The following is a 22611-nucleotide window of genomic DNA, read 5'->3' as shown; positions in this document are numbered from 1 at the left end:
GGGCGATTCAGGAAGATCAGACCGTTGGATCTTCATGATAATTTAGGAGGATGATCCTAAAGGCGATCTGTGAGGATCTGACCGTTGGATCATCATTTAATTTGAATCCGACCGTTGGATCGTCGTTTAAGTATGTTTTTGAGTTATTGGCTAAAATAAGGTCATGTGTGATTAGGTGATTGACGGTCTCCCTTGGGTGAACGATTTGGGTGTGTATTGTGTTGAATTGAAGACGCAGCGGGAATATCGAGGTGAGTAAACCTCACATGGTTCATATTACGAACCAAATTACCTTACTTAAATCGTAATGGATTGAAAATGTTTGACGAAAATGAATATTTGTTTTAAAATACATGGGCTCGATCTTCTACGATCCATAGGTAAGTAAAAGGTATTTTAAACTATAAAAGTGAATTTCTCGGTTTTCACTATGTGTGGTTTATAGTTGGTATTAGTGGTCATCCCTGAGCGGATGATTACGTATATATATATTTACGTAGAATATATATATTGGTTGACGTGTGATTGGTGTGTTGATATGATTGAGAATGGATTGGTGATTTTGGAGTTGTATTTTGAGTACATATTTACACAATAATAGTACGTATCATGGAATTATTGATCATATTGTGTGGAAGAATATAGTTGTACTCGATTTTGGATTTAGGGTCGATGTAGTGACCAGTATGAGGGAATAGGATGCTCTAATCAGTGGATGATGGACTACAATACGGTTAGAGCTCTAGTCTGTCAGTCACCGTGTTTGTATAAATACGCTTTTGGGGTTTTGAGAAGAAAGATGTGAGTTTAGATCCCGTATTAATCATCGGTGATTTAGAGTTGGTGATTTTAGTGACTGATTTTGGGAGTACCTGTGTGGTGACATGTGGGAGTACCTGTGTGGCGATATACTCCCCGTGTGGTGATATGTGGGAGTACCTGTGTGGTGATATACTCCCCGTGTGGTGATATGTAGGAGTACCTGTGTGGTGACATGTGGGAGTACCTGTGTGGCGATATACTCCCCGTGTGGTGATATGTGGGAGTACCTGTGTGGTGATATACTCCCCGTGTGGTGATATATGGGAGTACCTGTGTGGTGATATGTGGGAATGACCACATGCAATGGGAATAATTGTAGGTTGTGGGAAATACCACTTAGGTGATATTGAGGTTAGGGGACTGCGGGGATGTATTCTTCATTGATTTCTGTGTGTTGGCTTGATGTTGCTTTGTGGTTGTTGTGATTGTTGGTTGTTTTGCTTGAGTTAAAAGAAATATGATTTAATAAATCAACCGTTCATTTCTTGTTTACTCATACGAGCTGTCAAAAGCTTACCGGGTTTGGTGTTGTTGCAATCCCGGTACACTATTCAAATTGTGTAGCGGGTAATCCTGCAGGTCAGGAGAATCAGGGCGGTGATCGTACGGGTTAGAGTATTTGTCATAGATTTACAGCAATTGTAATAGTGAGTTGAGTTAAGCTCATTTGAGCCTTACAATTTGATTTGGTGAGAGTGTGTTGTAATAAATAAATTGAGGATTTGGTTTATTGTAATATTGAGAGGTGTGAAGTGTGGTTGTTTGTGAGAAAAAATTTCAAGACGTTAATTGAAATTGTTATTATTCATGTTTCGGACTTTGAATTGATTATTCAAAATTCGGGGCGTGACAGTTTGGTATCAGAGCGTAAGGTACATATTTGGTGATAATCAGTACCCCCCGAGTGATGGCCCGTCTGCAGCGGATCCCCATCATATACTCTTCGGTACTGGTATAATCATTGGGTATGTCTTAGTATGGGGTCTGGACAGCGTGTATGTCCGTAGAACGGTAAAGTTGTCTTCTAAGTTGTATCAGAATAAGTTAGTTTCCGCGAGTTGTGATCTTCGAGGAATAGGAACCTCTGGATTTAACTCTGATGAGTCGGTGAGGATTGTTTTATGGAAATGAAGTTCTTTCATATGTTGAAGTGTTTGGATGAAGGGCATGGTGTTGACCTATGCACGTATCCAATGCGGATATAAGTATTAATCGATAGTAATTTTCCTTTTTTAAGTTGGACGTACAGATGTTTTTGGATGGGATGTACGTATCAAGGATTAGATATCTTGTTTTGTAACGAGATGTCTTAGTGGAGTTTGGTAATTGACTTGTGATACGTGTTTAAAGCGGCTTTGAGGTAACTATACTAATCTTGTGTGAGATTGAGTTATTAGTATAAATTGAGAATCTATGAGCAGTTGGAAAGAGAATTGATCTCACTAACTCAAGATGATAGGAGTGTGAGAGATTATGGGGCAGAATTCTCAAGACTATATTGGTTTTTGAGTGTAGTGATGTAATTTGGGAGATACTTATGTTACCTTTAATGAGGGTAGTATGTTAAGTTATCATAGCATAGGTTGACTTTGTAAGTGAAGTGGTGGAGCTTGTGTAGCTTCTTTGAGTAGCCTTTGAGGAATGGGAACCTTTGGATCAAACTCTGGTGAAGTTATTGAGGATGGTTTTCACGAAAAACAGTATCCTTATGTGCGTTGTAGTCGTTTGGTTGTTGGGGTCATGGTGTTTGACCAATGCTTGTATCTAAAGTTGTTACGAGTATTTGACTAGTAGTTGTGATACTTTCCATTAGTTGGATATGCAGGTGTTTTGAGTTGAAGAGTACTTAGCAGTTATTGGTTGCTTAGTGATGGAATTGTGTTATAATGGAGCATTCATTCATGCACAGTTGTTTGGTGGTTAGGATAGCTTCTATATATTAGCTAAATGTTGGGGTGTGGTCTGAGGTCTGCGGATGGTATTGGAAATTATTGTGGAGTGCTGCTTCTCTGACTATTGTTGAGTAGTAATGCATGATTTGTTGTTACTATGATGGATTTTGTGTATGGTTGACTTATGGAAAGATTGATATGACCTCGTGATAGGATTGACTGTGAAGAGACATTGGGTTGATGTATGAGCTTAGGTAATGACGTTATTTTCAACCCTAGGAGTGCTAGTGTTGTATAATTAAATTATGGGGCCGGATATTGTTGTGAGGATAGGATTTTGAATTGTGGTGTAGTCAGGGTGAGATATTGGCTGCTTTACTAGTACCGATTGGTGAATCAAGATATGTCTTACGTAGGGGTGGATACTAATCTAGAAAGCTTCAAGGAAACTAGAAGTACGAGTGCAGCAGAGCTGGCTAATTTTGAAAGAGCAATGGGTGACCAAGGTTCGATTCTTGGTGGCGTTGTTGGTTGTTTTTAAAGAAAAGACTACCACATACATTCAGTCTTATTGATTCAGCCACTTTACAAAAAAAAAAAAAAAAAAAAAAAAAAAAAAATGGAGGACTACACTGTACTAAGCCAAGTCAGCAGCCCCGGAGGGGTTGAGGCTGAGCTCAAGGGAAATGTGAGAGCCACCGTCGTAGCCGTCCGAGCCACCAGAATAGTAGCCAGAGCAGCTACCTCCCTCGGAAGTAGTCTTTAGGTTGCCAAGGATGTCCTCACCGGGCATGGGGAACAAAGGAAGAGTTTCAATCTCCTGGTAATCTTCTCCTCGTTGTTCCATGGAAGTTTGTTCTTCATTCCTGCCAAAGAAAGTAGTACTAGTAGTGAAGGGTGAGGAGAAATACGGGTCAACATTGCAGTCGACCCATGGCCCAAAATTGAGATCAATGGATCCACCAGCACCAGTAGAACTAGTGGACCCAAAATTGATGTCAATGGATCCACCAGCTGGCCCAAAATTGATGTCGATGGATCCACCAGCACAAGTAGAACCAGTGGACCCAAAATTGAGATCAATGGATCCACCAGTACCAGGAGAACTAGTTCCCATGGGCACTTGAGCAGCCTGATTGCACCTCTTCATCTGCTTCTCTCGAGCCCTGACGTTCTGGAACCAAAAGTAAAAGTTCTTGCCCTCAACCTGTCCATACTGGTTCAGCTGGAGACAGATCTCGTGAATGTGCTCTGTAGTTGGGCACTTAACTCCCTTGTCGTAGTAAAGATCCTTGAGGATTCTTATTTGATCTGGAGTAGGAATCCACCTGGTACGGCTTCGCCAGAAATCCGTGTTGGCACTACTCCCGGCTGCTTGGTTGTTTCCTACATCCTCGATTTGTTGCTGGGTTTGTAGCTCCATTAGTTGCAGAGTTTGTGGTTCCATGGTGATGAGTTGAGAGGAAGTGTAAATTGAAGAACGAAGTTGTTGAGTGTTTTTGGGAGATTGACCTTAGAAGGATTAAGGTCGATGAAGGGGTGTTGGAGATCTGAAAGTTCAGAGAAAAGAAGAGATTGAATCTATCAGATGGAAGAGAAGATCGGGAGGAGAAGGATTGAAATTGATGAAGAAAGGATTTGAGTTTCGAGAGGAAGGCTGAAGAGTTTGAGAGAGAATGGCTGGGGAAAATTTCTTTTCTTTGGTGTGAACAGTTTTTTCTCCAGAATGCACCTATTTATAGAACAAGGTGAGCAGATCTCCACCGTTGGATGGACGATCTCTGAGATTCAATCTACGCGTTGGATTAAAGTAGCCCTAAAACACAGAAAAGTTGTTGGCGCGTGGAGAGCGTGTAGGGGGACCGAGCGACTCTCGAGACGCTGTGGCAGACAGCTTTCGCCGAAAGGGATCTGCTTTCCGTAAATCACGGAAGTGACGTGTCGTGGCACGTGGAGTGTACCGACAGTTTGTTTTTATTCTATCGCTTATGATAGAATAAATAAAAGGAGTTGCATGGAGAATAACGAGTGCAGCTGGTGCTCTAGTGGTTGAAGAGCAAAGCTCTTGTACAAGAGGTCAGAGGTTCGAACCTTGCCTCTCGTTTATTTTTATTATGTTCGCTTATGACATAATAAGTATAACATTTGTACACGTTATATTAAGCACAGCTTGTGCTCCAGTGGTTGGGGACAAAACTTTCGTGCAGCAGGTTAAGGTTTCGAACCTTGCCTCCCCCTTTTTTTTATTTGTCGCCTATGACATAATAAATATAACGCGTGTGCATATATTAATGAAAGCAGCTCTTGCTTCAGTGGTTGGGAGCAAAACCTTCGTGTTCGAGGTCAGGAGCTCGAACCTTACCTCCTACAAATATTTTTGGATCTCGTATATGCTCGATACGGACGTATATACGGTTTGTACGGTATGCATACGTATATACGGTCTGTACGGTATTCATACGTATATACGGTCGGTATGATATACATATGGTATGTACGGGTAGTCAAATTGTGTAGCGGGTAATCCTGCAGGTCAGGAGAATCAGGGCGGTGATCGTACGGGTTAGAGTATTTGTCATAGATTTACAGCAATTGTAATAGTGAGTTGAGTTAAGCTCATTTGAGCCTTACAATTTGATTTGATGAGAGTGTGTTGTAATAAATAAATTGAGGATTTGGTTTATTGTAATATTGAGAGGTGTGAAGTGTGGTTATTTGTGAGAAAAAATTTCAAGACGTTAATTGAAATTGTTATTATTCATGTTTCGGACTTTGAATTGATTATTCAAAATTCGGGGCGTGACAACAATAGAAATCAAAGAAGCCTCAATTGTATGAACTACATTGTATTTTCACATAATATTGTATTTGCATGCATGCTACTCTATGAATTGTCCTCATACAAGTAAGCAATTCTCATCTTTTGTCTCTCTATTTTATTTTATTTTATTTTGAGAAGAAACAAAAAACGATCGTCAGGTGATCAAGAATATAATGCCCAAAACTGTCATTTTTTTTTTTGGAAATGGGGATCAATTAAGTTGCCCCAAAGCTAGTCTTGCGATTGTACATGAAGAATATTAAACAAGAGTTGGTTATGACCAAATAATTATTTAGATTTATTATTTGAACACAATATGGACTTTTTGGTTAAAACTGAACTTATTGGGCCAAAACGATTGTTGAACTTTTCAATGTGGACTTGGGGCTTCACTAAGTGAGACTAAATCAAATCCCAAGACACAATTTTAGTGCCAATAACATGTCTAGACCAGCCAACATTTTGGCTTTATGAAAGTCAATATTTCACTTTTAGTTGTTTGAATTGTTTTCAACTATATAAGTTGAAAGCATAGCCAAAGGGAGTGAGTCTTTACTACTATCTTTAGTTAGTAGGAGAGAATACTCTCCTTCTCTATTGCATAAGTTGGTTATTATAACAAGGAAGGAAGAACATTTGCATACTTCTTCATTTTCTTTCGTCTTTCTCATCTCTTGATCCACTTCGTAAAGATTTTAGAGGCAACATTCTTTTGTGTCTCTACTTGTTACATCAAGGAGGAGTTTACAAGCACAAGGAGAACAAGAACGAATTCTAAATCCAAGGTTGTAATACCCCGAAAATTCGTTAGTATTTTATGATGATTTTTTGAAATTTATTTGGTGGTCGTTGGTACGTGTACGTAGTTCGGGAATGGAGTGGAAGTATTTCGGTAGAATAATTACTCAAAATGTTTTATTTTCGAGGGGTCAAAAGGTCGACTTTTTATTTGTTAGGTTTCTCCGAAAACTTCCTTCACAAAAGTTGTAGAGTGAGTCGATACGAGTTCGTGGACATGCGGCACACGTTAAATAGGAGTTAGTACGAGAAAGTTATGTTCTGCAGAAAAATCTACTATTTTCAGAAACTTGCTATAAATAAGGGTTTTCCGAAACAGGAAATCACTTTCCTTTTTGGTCAGTTTTCAGAAATTTCCAGAAACTCTGTTCTCTCTCCTTGAACGACCGACCCGACCCAAACTCGAAAACCCGACTCGAGTTTTTCTGGCTAGATCCTGCGATCTCCGATGACGGAGCCAACCCAGTTCGACTCAGACCAGCCTCGCCTTCATCCTTGTGGTGGTAGCTTGCTCTGATTCCCACCCACGGTGGCGCATCGAGGAAGCGAATCTAGGTGTAGTCGGACCCGACCGGATTTTCCTCCTCCTGCGATGGCCGAGCAAGAAACCGGTCTTGTTCTTCTGGTGGGAGGTTCCTCTTTCAATCCATGGTGGTGGTTTTGGACAATTCGCACTAGAGCATCGTCAACTCGAGGTAATAGTGGATTTTTGGCTTGTGACCTTGATTCTGGACGATTTGGGATGAACCGGCCAAAACCTTAGGTATTAAAGTTGATCTTCGTAGTATAAACTCTATTTTGGATGGTTGGATTGTTGTGATTTTGAGTTTGGCAGGCAACAGTGTGCCACCACCTGTGGTGGTGCTTGGTGGCATTTTCGGCCATGTCAGGGGTAGTTTCTGGTTTTATATATATCATTTACTCGTCGATACGAACGTTCTGATATATGGTATGTAGCATTTGGAGATCGTATGAACATGTTATGGTTTTTAGCGGTTTCGAATTGTTCGGTTTTCGATCCGTGAGGATCCGACCATCCAATCAACTTGTAGTTTTGACATATCTATCGTAGAAGTATTCCGGAGACTTTGGGTGGTCTTGGATGAAGTTTTGCCTCGATTGGCGTTACTTTTAGGGTTTTAGTTCAAACGGGGGTTTTGAACTTTAATCTCTTTGTGTTCCGTGTACTGAGTTGAGACCGCATGTGATTAGGTACTTGACGAAGTTGTCTTGAGTGGATATTTTGTGGTTATATTACTCAGTTTTGTATAGAAGACGCAGCGGGATTTGGAGGTGAGTAATCTCACAATGTTCATCTACGAACGAAGTTACCTTATCATTTTGGGAGTTATTTATTTAACTGCAAACTATAGTTGGTATTAATAACATTCCTGAGTGAATGACTATGTATCTATATATTTATGTGAAATATATATGTTTTGTGGTTTTGATGGAATAATAACAATATGGATTGATGGGTTTTCATTCTATTGTTTTGAGACATGACTTTTCGGGAGACATTGTTTTAGGAATTGAGAATTTCTATTGTTTGAAAAGTATCAAGATTTGGTGTGAGTTGCTTTAATGAGATTTTAAATGCTTTGATCTAATGACCGGGGGTCTGAAGATCTGAGAGTCACAGATTGTGATTTCTACTTTTGTTTTGTTTTAACATTTTGGGTCCAGAGCGACTTGCTTAATGTTTTGAATCTGACGATCGGGGGTCTGAGGATTCGGAAGTCACGGGGTGACATCTCCTTTTGATTTGCTTTAACATTTTGGGTCCAGAGCGACTTGCTTAATATTTTGATCTAATGACCGGGGATCTGAGGATTGAGAGTCACAGGTTGTGACGTCTCCTTTGAGAGTTTAGTAACATTTTGGTCATGAGTGACCGATTTTAAATGTTTTGATCTGAAGGTTGGGGACCTGAGGATTCGGGGTCGTTGGGAGTGACCTCAAAAAAATATATCGAGACTTCACACCTTTGGCCGGGTGAGTGGATACGATCAGCTAGAGCTTTAGTCTGTTGCCCTTGTACTCATGGGGAGTAGCTGTTATTTGCTGCTCATGAGTACGCATTTTAAAAGGGAGTTTCAAAGATTCTTTCTTTTGATGTCCAGGATAGACTTGTTTTCCATATTTAATTGTTGGGGCAACAATTTATATGATTTGGTCACTGAGTTGACTTTTATTGTCCAAGTGGGACCAATGTATCATATTCGATTTGTTAGGTTAACAATAAATATAATTTGTTGTGTGTTGACTTTTATTATCTAGGTTGGATTGATTTATCATATTTTAATTGTTGGGGCAATATTTTATATGATTTTGTCATGGAGTGACTTTTGTTGTTTCTTTTGGAAAAATAATGTTGGGTTTTGGGGAAGCATGGTATGTGTTCCCTTTTTTTTTTTTTGAATAAAATGTGTTCCCTTTTCTCGAGTTGAAAGGTTTTCCTCGTTTTGGTGTGAGTTGTACGTGTGTTTTCATTTTGAGTTACTCATACAAGCTTTCATAAGCTTACCGGGTTTGTTGTGTAGCAACCTGGTGCACTATTTGATGGTGTAAGGGTTAATCCTACAGGTCAGGATAATCGTGGCTGAAGCTAAGATCTGATAGTTGCAGCTTTATGGTAGGAAGCCAATTTTGTGACTTTACCATTGCTAAGATTTCCGCTATGTAGTAAGCTCTGAGGAGCATTTACTTATTATTTTGTTGTGACAATTTAATTCGTAAACTTATGTAGTATTTGACTCTGTGGAGCGAGTATGTATTGACATAGTGGATTCAGGGTATCAGTATGTACTTGGTTTAAAAGAAAAAAGTTTTTCAATTATTCTATATTGATGACTGAACTATCACGCATGTATAATTATGAGATTATATTGATTTTTAATTGTGTTTAAAAGTCGAGGCGTGACAAAGGTACTTCAAGGCGGAGAAAAGACACACAAGGAGAGACCAAGAAGAGAAACTTTGATAGTTCACTTGGATAAAATTGAAATCACGCTCCAAAAGTGAGTAAAACATAAAATCCTTTTTGTTCTTCCTTACTATGCATCCTATGTTTAAATACATATCACAATAAGCCAAGACCATGAGTTAAAGGAATGAGTGCACCTAGTTGGACATTAGTAGGACGATGCCTTGTGTGTCTCTACATGGAAGATGTGTGTAGATTATTTTACATGAACAACTAAATTTATTCATTAACTGGTGTCCTATATAGTATAGAGTAATCAACTGATTAACAACAGGATTACTGCCAGCAAGCACCAACTAGAAGGCTGAAATTATTACAATATGAGATATTGCTTATATATATATATATATATATATATATATATATATATATATATATATATATATATATATATATATTACATGACTAATGAAGACAATTAAAATGATGACTAGTTGAAAACTAGCTTTCTAATCAACGGTTGTGGGACCCACTTTTCGATTACATTTCAGCAAATCAATAATTAGATATTCATGAATAGATCATTTATGAAAATTTTTAACCAAATTGAAAATCGTTAATTTATGAATATGAACGGTTCAACCGTTGATTTGATCTAGTTCGGTACCTTAACGATTCTCAATTTGAAAGAAATTTTTCAGAAATAGTCTACTTATACATACTTAAACATCTAAATGTTGATTTGCTGAAATGTAATCAAAAAGAGGATCTAACAACCCGTTAATTGGAAATTTCTCAACTAGTCCTCGTTAGAATTTCTCCTTATTATTATATAATCCAGACTGTAGAGTGCCCTAGTTAATATATGGTTTAAGTAGTAGCGGTGGGGATCAGTGGCAGAAAGCCATGTCGAAGAGTAGCTTGCCAAACTTTGTCAATATCGGACATGGTATAACCACACTCATGGTCATTCCAACCTTCCAATGCATGCACTATCCCAGCTATACGCCACGCACTCATCACCCTCCTTGGCAACCAGTTCTGAATTTCATCAAATAACAATTACTTATATACCTCAGAAATTTGATGTGGCCGGAAATATATCAGAAAGGTTATTAGTTACTTAATTACCTCACAAGAGTAAACATTCTCAAGAGACTTGGGGATCTTCATGGCTGGAGTACAGTGATAGTAACAGTCTTTTCGCAACTTTTTTGGCGGGAATTGAGAGAAGGGAACAAATATTGTTCCGTTGGGTGCGCTCAACTGATCTTTTTCACTGGATCCATCTCCTACCAACCAAATCTGCATTTCAAGTTAAATGTAGTATATTAATTGAAATTCTACAACAAATTAAGCATCAAAAATTAATTTGAAGAAAAAAGTTTTTCTATGTACGTAGCTCTAAACCCCAACACCTAGAAAAGCAGAAATCCCTATTTTCTACCTAAAAAGAATTGTTAAACGGACATAGATTTCTTCAATTATTTTGTTACGGTTATTAAATATCCACGTACAGCATATGAATAGATAAAACAAATAAGCTGGTACGGAAAGCAAAATTTTCCTTACCTTTTGAGCATAGCTTCTGTCATGAACCACTTACCCTCTGTAGCATTTAATGATTTGGTGAGCTTCAAATACTCAGCCTGATGTAATGTAACTACCTGAAACAAATTTATCGAATATCTCATCTATCAGGTAAGAAAACATAGAGGAATAGAAATATGAAGTCATATATAGGAAATAAGTAATTGATATACCTGGATATCCCTCTGGCACAAAGAAAAGGCAAGGGCATAAGCAACCTTTGTGAGGTTTCCTGTAAGGAGAACCTGGGTAGCGCCTTTTGGAATGCTGTTAAGGATGACAGCCACAGCTAAGCTACTCCCATCCACCACCTTGATTTTCAGCCGTGGATTCCTCTGGACATATATCTCACCATAATTATTAAGCCTCTCGCCCTGCAATGAAATATACAACAAAGGAGATCAATCAATATCGATGTATCATGTATCGATTCATATATGTACGTACAAACCAAGTTAAAAGGATATAAGGGTTTTTGATGCATGGCTCTAATTTAACCATATAACCGTTAAGATTTTAATGACACTGCTATTTGGACCCGCAGATCTCTGTCGTTATTATTTAAACTTTACCCAAATATATGGTTACAGATAAATGACAAACACACTCACATATACATCACTGATGTTGAATCTACTAGCTTGCATTCAAATATATAGACAATTGGCTGAATCCCATGAAACTATTTCATAGAAGTTCATCAAATTAAGATAAAAAAAGGGGTCACCAACTTTTAAAACAACAAGCAAGTTTATAGCTTAATTAATGGGAATGAAGTTTAAGGACATAAGTGAGCTAGGGAATGAAATTTAAGGACATAAATAGGGATGAAATGTGAAATAGGTCGGTAAATTGACAAAAGAAATAATAGTGATCTAAACTAAAACCTACACACTTGCACACTATAGTTACCTGATTAAAGAGACCTAAACTTATAACTTTGACACCCTTTTTCTCAGCTTCAAGTCCATCGTCCTCAATCGCTCCGTTTATAGCTTCATTTTGCCGTGAGAGCAAGTACTGCAACTCACAATTAAAGGTAGCAAACAAAATCACACTAACTGAATCGAGAATACATTAACCATGCAATAGTCAAGATATAGAGAGAATGAAGTTAAGTTGCTTCTCACCTGCGAACTGTATTTTGGAATAACCCAAGTTTGTAGTCTTTGTTTATCAAAACGCTGTCTCTCAATAACAAATGAACGGCCAAATATCCGAGTTAGCATCACAGACCCTAATGTTACTGGCCACAACAACCATAAGTACCATGTTGAGGTGTGTGGATTAGAGGCCAATGAAGCAAATGCCAATGGGAGTCGGTAGATGGACTTAGTTGTTGTCACTACAAGAGAAAATGTCATCGGCGACAACCCAAAGTTGTCGTAAAAAGTCTAAATTTCTCGCTGAATTGAAAATGCAACGACTTTGGGTTGTCGCAACCAGTTGTCGCCTTATGTGTTTTACTGATTGTCAAAAGCGACGAAATTACACAGTTGTCGCTTTTTCAATATGCGACGCAATCAGTTCCTCACATATCAGAAATTGTGAGACACACAAGTGTGTTACCAAAAACTATATGTGAGGCTTTATATTTGTTACTATTTTTAATATACGACTCTTCATTTACGTCGCATATTCCATCTGCGAGGCTTGCATGTTTGTCGCATTTTTAATAAGCGACACAATTCCTTCCTCACATATGACATCTTGCGAGACACGTAAGTGTGTTACAAAATGCTATATATGAGACTTTATGTTTGTTACAATTTTTAATATACGAGACTTCGTTTACGTTGCATATGCCGTCTGCGAGGCTTATATGTTTAATAAAAAATTTATATGCGAGACTTCTTTTTGTTGCAAAAAAATAACTGCGAGATTTCATTTTTGTTGCATATATTAATATGCGACACATATGTATTTGTTGTAGAAAATTATATGCAAGACTTTTTATTTGTCTCGTATAATTTTGTCGAGAAACTAATTGCGTGGCATATTGAAAAAGCAACAACCATGTAATTTCGTCACTTTTGACAATCAGTAAACACATTAAGCAACAACTGGTCGCGACAACTCAAAGTTGTCGTATTTTCAATTAAACGGGAAACGATTGTTTGTTGCAAACGATTATAGATGATGCTAAGTTGTTTGTCTCATTTAATAATAAGCGGAATGCGACAAATGGCTAAATATTTCTTGCTCAAATTTAATAATTTATTTAAAATTTTCAAAATAATTTCAATATTAAAAAAAAAACTTTATTAATAATATTTATCTGCAAATAATAATATCTTCGTACTAAATCATAACCCAAATAAAGTCTACAAATATTCTACCCAAAAATAATAATAGTTAATAAAAAAAATTAGTTTACCAAGACTAGCTAAAACCTAAACTAATTATTGCTCAAAACCACTTTGCGAATCAAAATTCATCATCTTCATCAAATTTCTCATGTTCCAAATTGTCTGCATTGATTGACACTATCTTCATCTCTTCGCCTGCATTACATAACAAGAAAGAGTCATATTTATTCAAAGTTTAGTAGAAGTACAACTATCTTTTATTCAAAAAAAAAAACCTAAAATGGAAAATTTCAAACTGTGGTGATATAAATAACACCTAAAAGAAGAACTCAAATTTTAATTAGCAGTAGAATATTTAAATTACAGAAATACTGAAAGCTATTCCATTACCTTTTCATCTGTTTCAAAGTGCTCCAACTTGGATAGCTTCCCGGTAGTCATTATCTTCTGAATATGACATCAAGGAAGAAAAACTTTAGTTAATTTGAGGATTTGCCAAACTTTAGTTATTTGCAAATGATGCTTCACATTAAAAATGTAATAACCTCATTTTTATCAAAGCAAAAACATGATTGCCATTGCTTTACTTTAGTTGATTGCCGATGCTTTAATTTAGTTGATTGATAGTGCTTTACTTTAACTAATTATCGGTGCTTTACTTTACATGATTAAGCATTGTATAATGCTGTTTGGCCTTGTTGAGTCGACTAAACTCAAAAACAATTCTCATTCTCATCCGAAAACACTCAAAGAAACAGAGCATTTTCTCCAAAGCTTGTTCTTGCTCCATAGACCATCAATCAACCCCAGACCACTTCCCATACCTTCACCTTGACCTTGCGCAGCTGCCAGTGGCAGCCTCGTACCGTAAGACGGCCAGCAGCGGCGGCGGAGGAGTCGGTTTCTGTTTGAGCTCATTTTGGTTCCAAGCTTGATATCTCAAGCTACCGGCCATCAATCCTCACCAAACTTCATCCACGAGCTCGTCTCAACTTTCTGAACAAGCACCAAGAAGGACCAGACTTGGGTAGAACGATTTCACGTTCATCGGAGCTCGACTGGGTTAGATCGACAAACAACCCTTCGATCTGTGTATCTCGAGTTACAGACCACCTCTTTATGTGATTCTTGGCTTAGTGAGTTCTTCTTGAAGTTCTGAACAACTCTCCAGAAGGAATCGAAGCGTTTCGTTGAAGTTTTTACGTCGAAACTCAAGCTCGCCGGATTCTGGAATTTTTCCGACCACCGAAACTTTCGATCGGTATATCTCGAGCTACTGACCATATTTTTCTGTGATTCTTGAACCAATGAGTTCACCTTGAGTTTCTTAACAACTCTCTAGAAGGGATCGAAGCCTGAAATTGAAGTTTTGACGTCGAAATCAAGCTTTGCCGGATTCTGCAAATTTCGCCGGATTCTGGAAATTTTCCGGCCACCTCGACTGTTTTAGGTAATTTCAACCACTTCCGGTCATTTTCAGCTTACATGGTAGTTATGAAAGTTGTTAAGCATGATGAGAGGAAGAGGAGCAGCCCGGCCCCGACACCATTGGCGGTGGTCGGCGGCGGCTCTGCCACTAATTCCGGCGGCCCTTTCCGGCCACCTCCGGGGGTCAAAAATATAGTTTCTGTGCATTTTTAGATTCTATATTTCAATACGATCATCTTGATATATTATATGCAATTTTTGGATATCGTATGATTAAGTTATGAATTTTTAAGTTTCGATCGATTTCGATCGTTAGATTTGTGATATGTGAAGTTAGGACCGTCAGATGGACTTGTAGTTTTGATATGATGATCTTATGACTGTCCCAGTGGCTTTGTGTGGTCATGGGCGAAGATCCGACCGTTGGATCTTCGTATAAATGCAAAACAGTGATTAGGAAGGCGATTCGTGAGAATCCGTCCGTCGGATTTTCGTATAAATTTGTGAAGATGTTAGTAAGGACGATTCAGGAAGATCCGACCGTTGGATCTTCGTGATGATTTTTGGGGGGTGATCCTAAAGGCGATCCGTGAGGATCCGACCGTTGGATCATCATTTAATTTCGATCCGACCGTTGGATTGTCGTTTGAGTATGTTTTTGAGCTATTGGCTAAGTTAAGGTCATGTGTGATTAGGTGATTGACGGTCTCCCTTGGGTGAGCGGTTTCGGTGTGTATTGTGTTGAATTGAAGACGCAGCGGGATTATCGAGGTGAGTAAACCTCACGTGGTTCATATTACGAACCCAATACGTTTAATTACGTTATTTTATTGCAATCATATGAACTATAGTTGGTATTAATAGGCATTCCTGTGTGAATGTCTGTATATATATTATTTACGTGAAATAATATGTATTGTTGGAGTTGTGTTGAGTTATTGTTGAGAAACAATATATTGTGAGAGGTATTGAGTTTATTGTTGAGAAACAATATATTGTGAGAGGTGTTGAGTTTTATTGTTGAGGAACAATAAATTATTGTGATCTGTGGAGATCACTAGGTCACAAGGTGACCATGGCATCTATTAGTGAATCACGCTCTTGTACCGGGCTGGTGGTTATTAATAGTATTAAATCGTAATCACGTCTGTGGCCGGACGAGTGGTTACGTTCAGTTAGAGCTCTAGTCTGTCTGCCAAATGTGGAGTGACCTTATGAGTGAAATTGAGAGTAACTCATAAGTGTCTATATATATGTGGTAACCTTATGAGGGAAATTGAGAGTAACTCATAAGGGTCTATATATATATATGAGTCTGTCTGCCAAATGTTGAGTGACATTATGAGGGAAATTGAGAGTAACTCATAATTGTATATATATATATATATATATATATATATATATATATATATATATATATATATATATATATATGAGAGTGAGTGACCTTATGAGGGAAATTGAGAGTAACTCATAAGTGTCTATATATATATATATGAGAGTGAGAAAGTAACGTGGGTTTGTGGTGGTCTTGTAATTTAATAAATCACAGTTCTTTCTTGTTTACTCATACTAGCTGTCAAAAGCTTACCGGGTTTGGTGTTGTTGCAATCCCGGTACACTATTCAAATTGTGTAGCGGGTACTACTACAGATCAAGAGAATCAGGATGGAGATCGAGCTGCGTAGAGTAGCTGCAATTGTGTCGATCTAAATTACTTTGTGAGGTGTATTATGCTCATTTAGAGCTTTACAATATTGCTTGTGAGAGTGAATTGTAATAATGAACTCGAGGTTTCGAGATTTGGAGTTTGTGTACCGTGTGGTGAGGTTATATTGAGAAAAAAATTCAGAACGTTTATTTGATTAAGTGGTTTAATTCATGTTTCGGATTTGAATTTATTATTCAAAATTCGGAGCGTGACAAAAAAGATAACAACATTGAACAATTGAGGACCTTAAATGTAAAAAAAATCTAAATTTGAGTAGGAACTGTAGGTAAATCAACTCTAACAACAAAAGGTAAAGGATAATCAAATGATAAAAATGTATTATACAAGGCTCTCCCAATAAGTGCCAGTAAGTAAACGTATAAATAAAACCTTATTCATCCTACAACAGTACGGCCTTAATCATCCTTACTTTTAGCTACACAAGCACATATATAAAAGAGAATCTCAAAAGTCCCTCATTCTAAGACAATAGACAGAGTGAAAAATGATCTGGTTCAAACAATAATAACTCAGAAAGCATTCTCTTTTAGCAGGAGGCACACTCAGTGAATTGGACAGTGCCAAACAGAGAAGAGATGCCAAACATAGCACAAACCAAGCCTAGAATTAGCCCTTTCACCATTTGGTCACACAAAAACCATTGATAAAACACAAAATTGCAAAGCAAAAATCATGGAGTTAGACACTAACACCAGAAAACGTCACAGAGAACCATTTTTTATGGTCAACACTATGATCCAACTATACAAGAAAATAATCTATAAACTGACGATAACAAAAGTAATACACACAGCTAGAAACATGAACAAAATCATGTAGGGTTTACTTTGCAGAAGCAAGGGTATTCCAAAGCATCCAAAATTTCAAGAATTTACTAAAGCTAAAAGTAAAACCCAGTAATAGATGAAAATCTTGGTGAAATTCAAACTAGCAAACATTACGATCATGATAGGTTCTTAAACACCTTTTGAGAAACATACCTTGCAAATTGAACACTAAAAAATTGACCGAAGAACACCTGTAATATGCAATTCGACAAAAGAAAAAAAAGAAAAAAAACCAAAAGTCAAATCAAGAAAACAGAAGAAATCGGAGAAGAAAAAACTAACATCATACATACTCAACCTTATGGAGCCGAGAGAGTAGTCAATTGATCAAAGGAGCAGTATCCCTTTTATATTGCCTTCGATCTCGTTTGGGTTAAGAAGAATCCTAATTAGGACTCCTCTCTTTTCTCTAAACATCCCGCCTAGATTTCCCGACTTTGAGAGAAGATTGATTGCTCGAAGAACATTTTGCGGCTGTTTGAGGGGAGAATGGGAAGCTCTGATTGAGTTCTTCCATAGGGTTTAGATATTTATTTATGTTTTTAAATAAATTTATAGATAAATATTGAAGAAGTAATAAGTTTAATGGATTTTACTTCAACCATTGATTAAACCCTAAATCTAATGGACCACAATTAATGCCAAAATGTTTGATAACAAAAATGTTCAACGAGAGTGTAAGGAAAAAAAAAATAGAATTAGAATCGTAATTATGGAATGATACATAATGATGAAATCACAATTATAATTAGTTTGTATATATATATATATATATATATATATATATATATATATATATACCTGCTGACAAAAATAAAAAAATAGCAACATATGAAATTTCCTTTTCAAAAAAAAAAAAAATTTGAATCTGAGAGTCAAAAATGTCAAACAACATATATTATCTAATGATTCAATTGACTCGGATCATAATTCTAGCCACTATTTGTATCACTATCAACTAAATTGACTCGGATCATAATTCTAGCCACTATTTGTATCACTATCAACTATTAATTCTTCTTCGTTGGAAGCTCTATTATACTCCAACATAAGATTATCATCATCATCAGTAGAATCATCATTAATATACTCGTCATCATATAATGTCTTAGCACGACTTAGAACACAGCTCCTTCAGCTCATCAATTAACGGACGCAAAAATATATCAATATCTTTTCCCGGTGATTGAGGTCCTGAAATCAATAATGTCAACATGGAGAATGGTTTTTTCATGCATTTCCACGGGGGCAGGTTATACGGAACCACCACCACAGGCCACATACTATAAGAAATACTCATGTTCCCAAAAGGATTGAAGCCGTCAGTTGCAAGGCCTAATCTGACATTTCGTGGATCTTTAGCAAAATCAGGGTACATCTTATCAAACTCCTTCCAAGCTACAGAGTCTGCCGGATGCCTCATCTCACCCTCCACATCAACTCGTTTATCTTTATGCCATCTCATGTCATTCGATGTGTGTCTAGATCTGAATAATCTTTGTAACCTTGGTTTCAATGGAAAATATCGCAACACTTTCTGAGGAACCTTTTATTTCTGTTCACGATCACTATTCTTATATCGTGGCTCATTACACACTGTACATTTGTCTTTCTTTTCATTCTCTTGAAATAGTTAATTTATTAACCTCACTCAGATTTGCCTCGAAGAGATTTCTCTTTACTGAGATTTCCTCAAGGGGAATTCTCTTCACCCAAATTTTCCTTGAGGGGATTATTCCTCACCCATGTGTTATCTTGCGGGGATTTCTACTTACACAGATTCACCTTGAGGGAATTTTGCCTTACCCGAATCTGCCTTGAGAGGCTTTACCTCACTCAGATTTGCCTTGAGGAGATTTCGATCACCTCACCTAAATCCGCTTTGAGAGGTTTCACCTCACCCATGCAGATTCGCCTTGAGGAGATTGAGGAGATTTTGTCTCACCCAAATGCTCTTTGAGTGGTTTCACTTCACCCATATTCACATTGAGGAGATTTCACCTCACCTAAATCCGCTTTGAGAGGTTTCATTTCACCCAGATTCGCCTTGAGGAGATTTTGCCTCATCCAAATGCTCTTTGAGTGGTTTCACTTCACCCATATTTGCATTGAGGAGATTTCGCCTCACCCAAATCTGATTTGAGAGGTTTCACCTCACCCAGATTCACCTTAAGAGAATTCCGCCTCACCCAAATCTGCCACATAATCATTAAGTAACAATTTGTAGAAGTCGTCGCCTAATTGTTTTTTTGTGAGAGGTTATCACATAAGCATTAACCGACAACACATACAAGTCATTCTCTAATTGATTTTCAGCGAGGAAGTTCAAGTTGTCACACAACTATTAAGCGACAACCTGTACAAGTTGTCACTTAATTGGTCATTTGCAAGAAAATTAAAGCTGTCACATAAATATTAATCGACCATTGATAGAAGTCGTCGCCTAATTGATTTTTAGCGATGAATTTCAAGTTGTCACATAAATATTAAGCGACAACCCATTGAGCTCGTCGCCTAATTGGCCTTTTGCGAGAAAATTAAAGTTGTCATATTAACGTTAACCGACAACTCGTAGAAGTTGTCGCCTAATTGGTTTTCAGTGAGGAAGTTCAGGTTGTCACATATTCATCAAGCGACAACCTGTAAAAGTCGTCGCTTAATTGGTCTTTTACAAGGAAATTGAAGTTGTCACTTAAACATTAACCGACAACTAGTAGAAGTGGTCACTTAATTAGTTTTCAGTGAGGAAATTGAAATTGTCACATAAACATTAAACGACAACTCGATAAAGTTGTCGCCAAATTGATTTTTAGCGAGGAAATTCAAATTGTCACATAAACATTAAGCAACAACTCGATAAAGTTGTCGCCAAATTGATTTTCAGCGAGGAAATTCAAATTATCACATAAACATAAAGCGACAACCCGATAAAGTTGTCGCCAAATTGATTTTCAGCGAGGAAATTCAAATTGTCACATAAACATTAAGCGAGAACTCGATAAAGTTGTCGCCAAATTGATTTTCAGCGAGGAAGGTAAAGTTGTCACATAATTATTAACCGACAACTCACATAAGTGGTCACTAAATCAGTCTTCAGTGACAAAAATCTAGTTGTCACATAAACATTAAGCAACAATTCACAGAAGTCGTCGCCTAATTAATCTTTTGCGAGGAAGTTAAAGTTGTTACATAAATATTAACCGACAATTGGTAGAAATTGTCGTCTAATTACCATTTTGTGAGGAATTGGGTGTCGCATAATGTCATATGGGCGACAACTGTCAATTTCTTGCAAATTCCTACTTTATGCGACAAATTGGTTGTCGCCGATGAGATCATGTGCGACAACTGAAATTTCCTCGTATTTGCCAAGCTTTTGCGACTAATTTTGGGTTGTCACAATGAAATTCCTCGCTTTTGCTATTTTCTCTTGTAGTGTGTTAAATGGGTTAGATGAACCACATCAGGGGATTCCTCTTTCTTGAGTGAAGATTCATGTAGAGTATCACTAGACTTGTCCATGGTACCATATATGTAGTCATAGATTGGCATGAAGAGGGAGTAATTGGTACGAAATTGAGTGTGATGCAAAGAGTGGAACCTGTAGATTAAACACGTTTGAATCATGCAGAAACAGCTACACATGCTTAAAAAGCGTTTCTGCACTAAAACGATTTTTTACCAACGAAGTTTCGTGAACGCTTAATTTGAGGGAAAAAATTGATACAAGCTTATCAACAGGACAAAAACAAATTCTTAGTGGTACGTATTACCATTTGAATGTCTATTTCATAATGTATGTTGCTACACGTACGTAGGACTCATGTGTCTGTGTATTGTGTAAGCAAAACATTGAATAACATCAATTAATAGTACAAATTAAGCAGAAAAATTGTCTTATTGAAGAAAACTTACGAGGGAGTATATATGAGATACTTAAGAGGAGGAAAAAGAGAGAAGATCCAGTTCGGAATGAACTCGAAGTTGCAATGTCCCAAGTTGTTCATGAAGTCGAAATAAGTAGTATATAAAAAAAAGGATGTGATGGAAGCTGTTCCGATCAACTGAATTGCCACCATTGGTGTTGTGAAGAGCATATAATATATTATGTGCTCTGCAAATGGGTGAGTCACAGGTCTCACAGCTGAAATATACATTCATCGATCCATGTCAGTAATTGTAGTTACTAATTGTAATTATTATTTCTTCTTATTGTTCTCATTCTTTTACTGTCACGGATAAATTAGAAGTAAAAAGGATTTTTTTTTTTTTTCACTAGATTAATATGAATGCTGCATTATTGCATCTGTACGGTTCTTGCAATGAACCTTCTGTGTTCACTGTTTGTTTTCACATACCAAACAATGAACACAGAAGGTCCATTGATTTTATTATTTTTTTTTTTATTGATAAGAAAAGACTAAGCAGAGTCATTGATATTTTAAAAAATGATAGAAATAGGAAGTATATTTGTTCATGTTTTGTTCATGTTGGGATATGTCTTACAAGTAGTTGGCTCAGTGACAATGGAGGAATGGTGATGAGAATGGTAGCGAGAGTAGAGGAAATGGTGGTGAAGTGCTCTGTGTAACCAGTAGTAGATGTACTCTATCGGACCAGCATGAAGCAGCATCATCATGACCAACCCATTTCCCCTCCAAATTGGTAGGTCAATCTGATACCTAGTCAGGACGCACCTGCCTATGTAAAACAGAATTCCGTTGAATGTGATTTGATCATCCCTGTCCAAAACAAATCAATTCAAATTTTAAACAAACATTCACTTCAACTTAACTAAGAACGAGTCTAATTAGTTTAAGTTCACGGTGCAAACACCACTAACCAATCTTTTTCTCTATCAACTTGTTCGAATTCGATGCCCTTATCAATGATTGTCCCTTTGCCTTTGGCAGTTTGATAGCGAGAAAGTGAGATCCATATCTGGTTGTGGAGCATCCTCGACAACAGAAATGGAAATATGAGGATGTAAAATAGATCTGTGCCTTCTTCTCCAAACATAAACGAGTATGTGCTGTGAATCACCCAAGGTACTAACACCACATACTGCAACAAAGAAACCCCATATACATCAGTCTTACCAAAGTAGTAGTCCACAAACTAAATATCATGCTGGTAATATATATAGACATCATTAGCTAGCACAGACCTTAAAGCTCCCAAGAGGTGTCCACGGCCAGTCAGTAAGAATTCCAGGTGTGGAAGCCATTTGTTTGTTTCTGAGTGGTGATCTCTATCTTGGGACTTTAGAGGTGTTTATATAGAACATATGATTGATATGAAGATACATGTGCATTATAAATTTATGTAATTTTGATGATATATTGTTTTTTTTTTTTCGATGAAAGATGATATATTGTCTACAGAGTCTGTAATATCCCGAAAAATCCAAATTAAATTCCGTGGATTTTTAGAAATGATTTCACGATAGTGGGAGCGAGTACGAGG

General features: G+C 37.3%; 2 long non-coding RNA genes and 1 pseudogene across 2 annotated transcripts; 1 reads left to right on the top strand and 2 right to left on the bottom strand.

Moving 5' to 3' along the window:
* Positions 1 to 187: 187 nt before the first annotated feature.
* Positions 188 to 16442, top strand: LOC133717554 (uncharacterized). The gene is made up of 2 exons (XR_009849724.1): positions 188 to 251; positions 16225 to 16442. It is a non-coding gene; the product is annotated as an uncharacterized LOC133717554 (long non-coding RNA).
* Positions 10092 to 22372, bottom strand: LOC133717552 (very-long-chain aldehyde decarbonylase CER1-like; annotated as a pseudogene).
* LOC133717553 (uncharacterized) lies at positions 13134 to 17641 on the bottom strand. Its single transcript, XR_009849723.1, has 4 exons — positions 17444 to 17641; positions 17299 to 17336; positions 13549 to 13605; positions 13134 to 13353 (listed from the first exon to the last, which is right to left on the bottom strand). It is a non-coding gene; the product is annotated as an uncharacterized LOC133717553 (long non-coding RNA).
* Positions 22373 to 22611: the final 239 nt, after the last annotated feature.

Source organism: Rosa rugosa, chromosome 6 (assembly GCF_958449725.1).
Source record: "Rosa rugosa chromosome 6, drRosRugo1.1, whole genome shotgun sequence".
NCBI classification, from domain to species: domain Eukaryota; kingdom Viridiplantae; phylum Streptophyta; class Magnoliopsida; order Rosales; family Rosaceae; genus Rosa; species Rosa rugosa.
The sequence above is the reverse complement of the archived record's forward strand: the minus strand, read 5'-3'. Positions and strand labels throughout refer to the sequence as shown.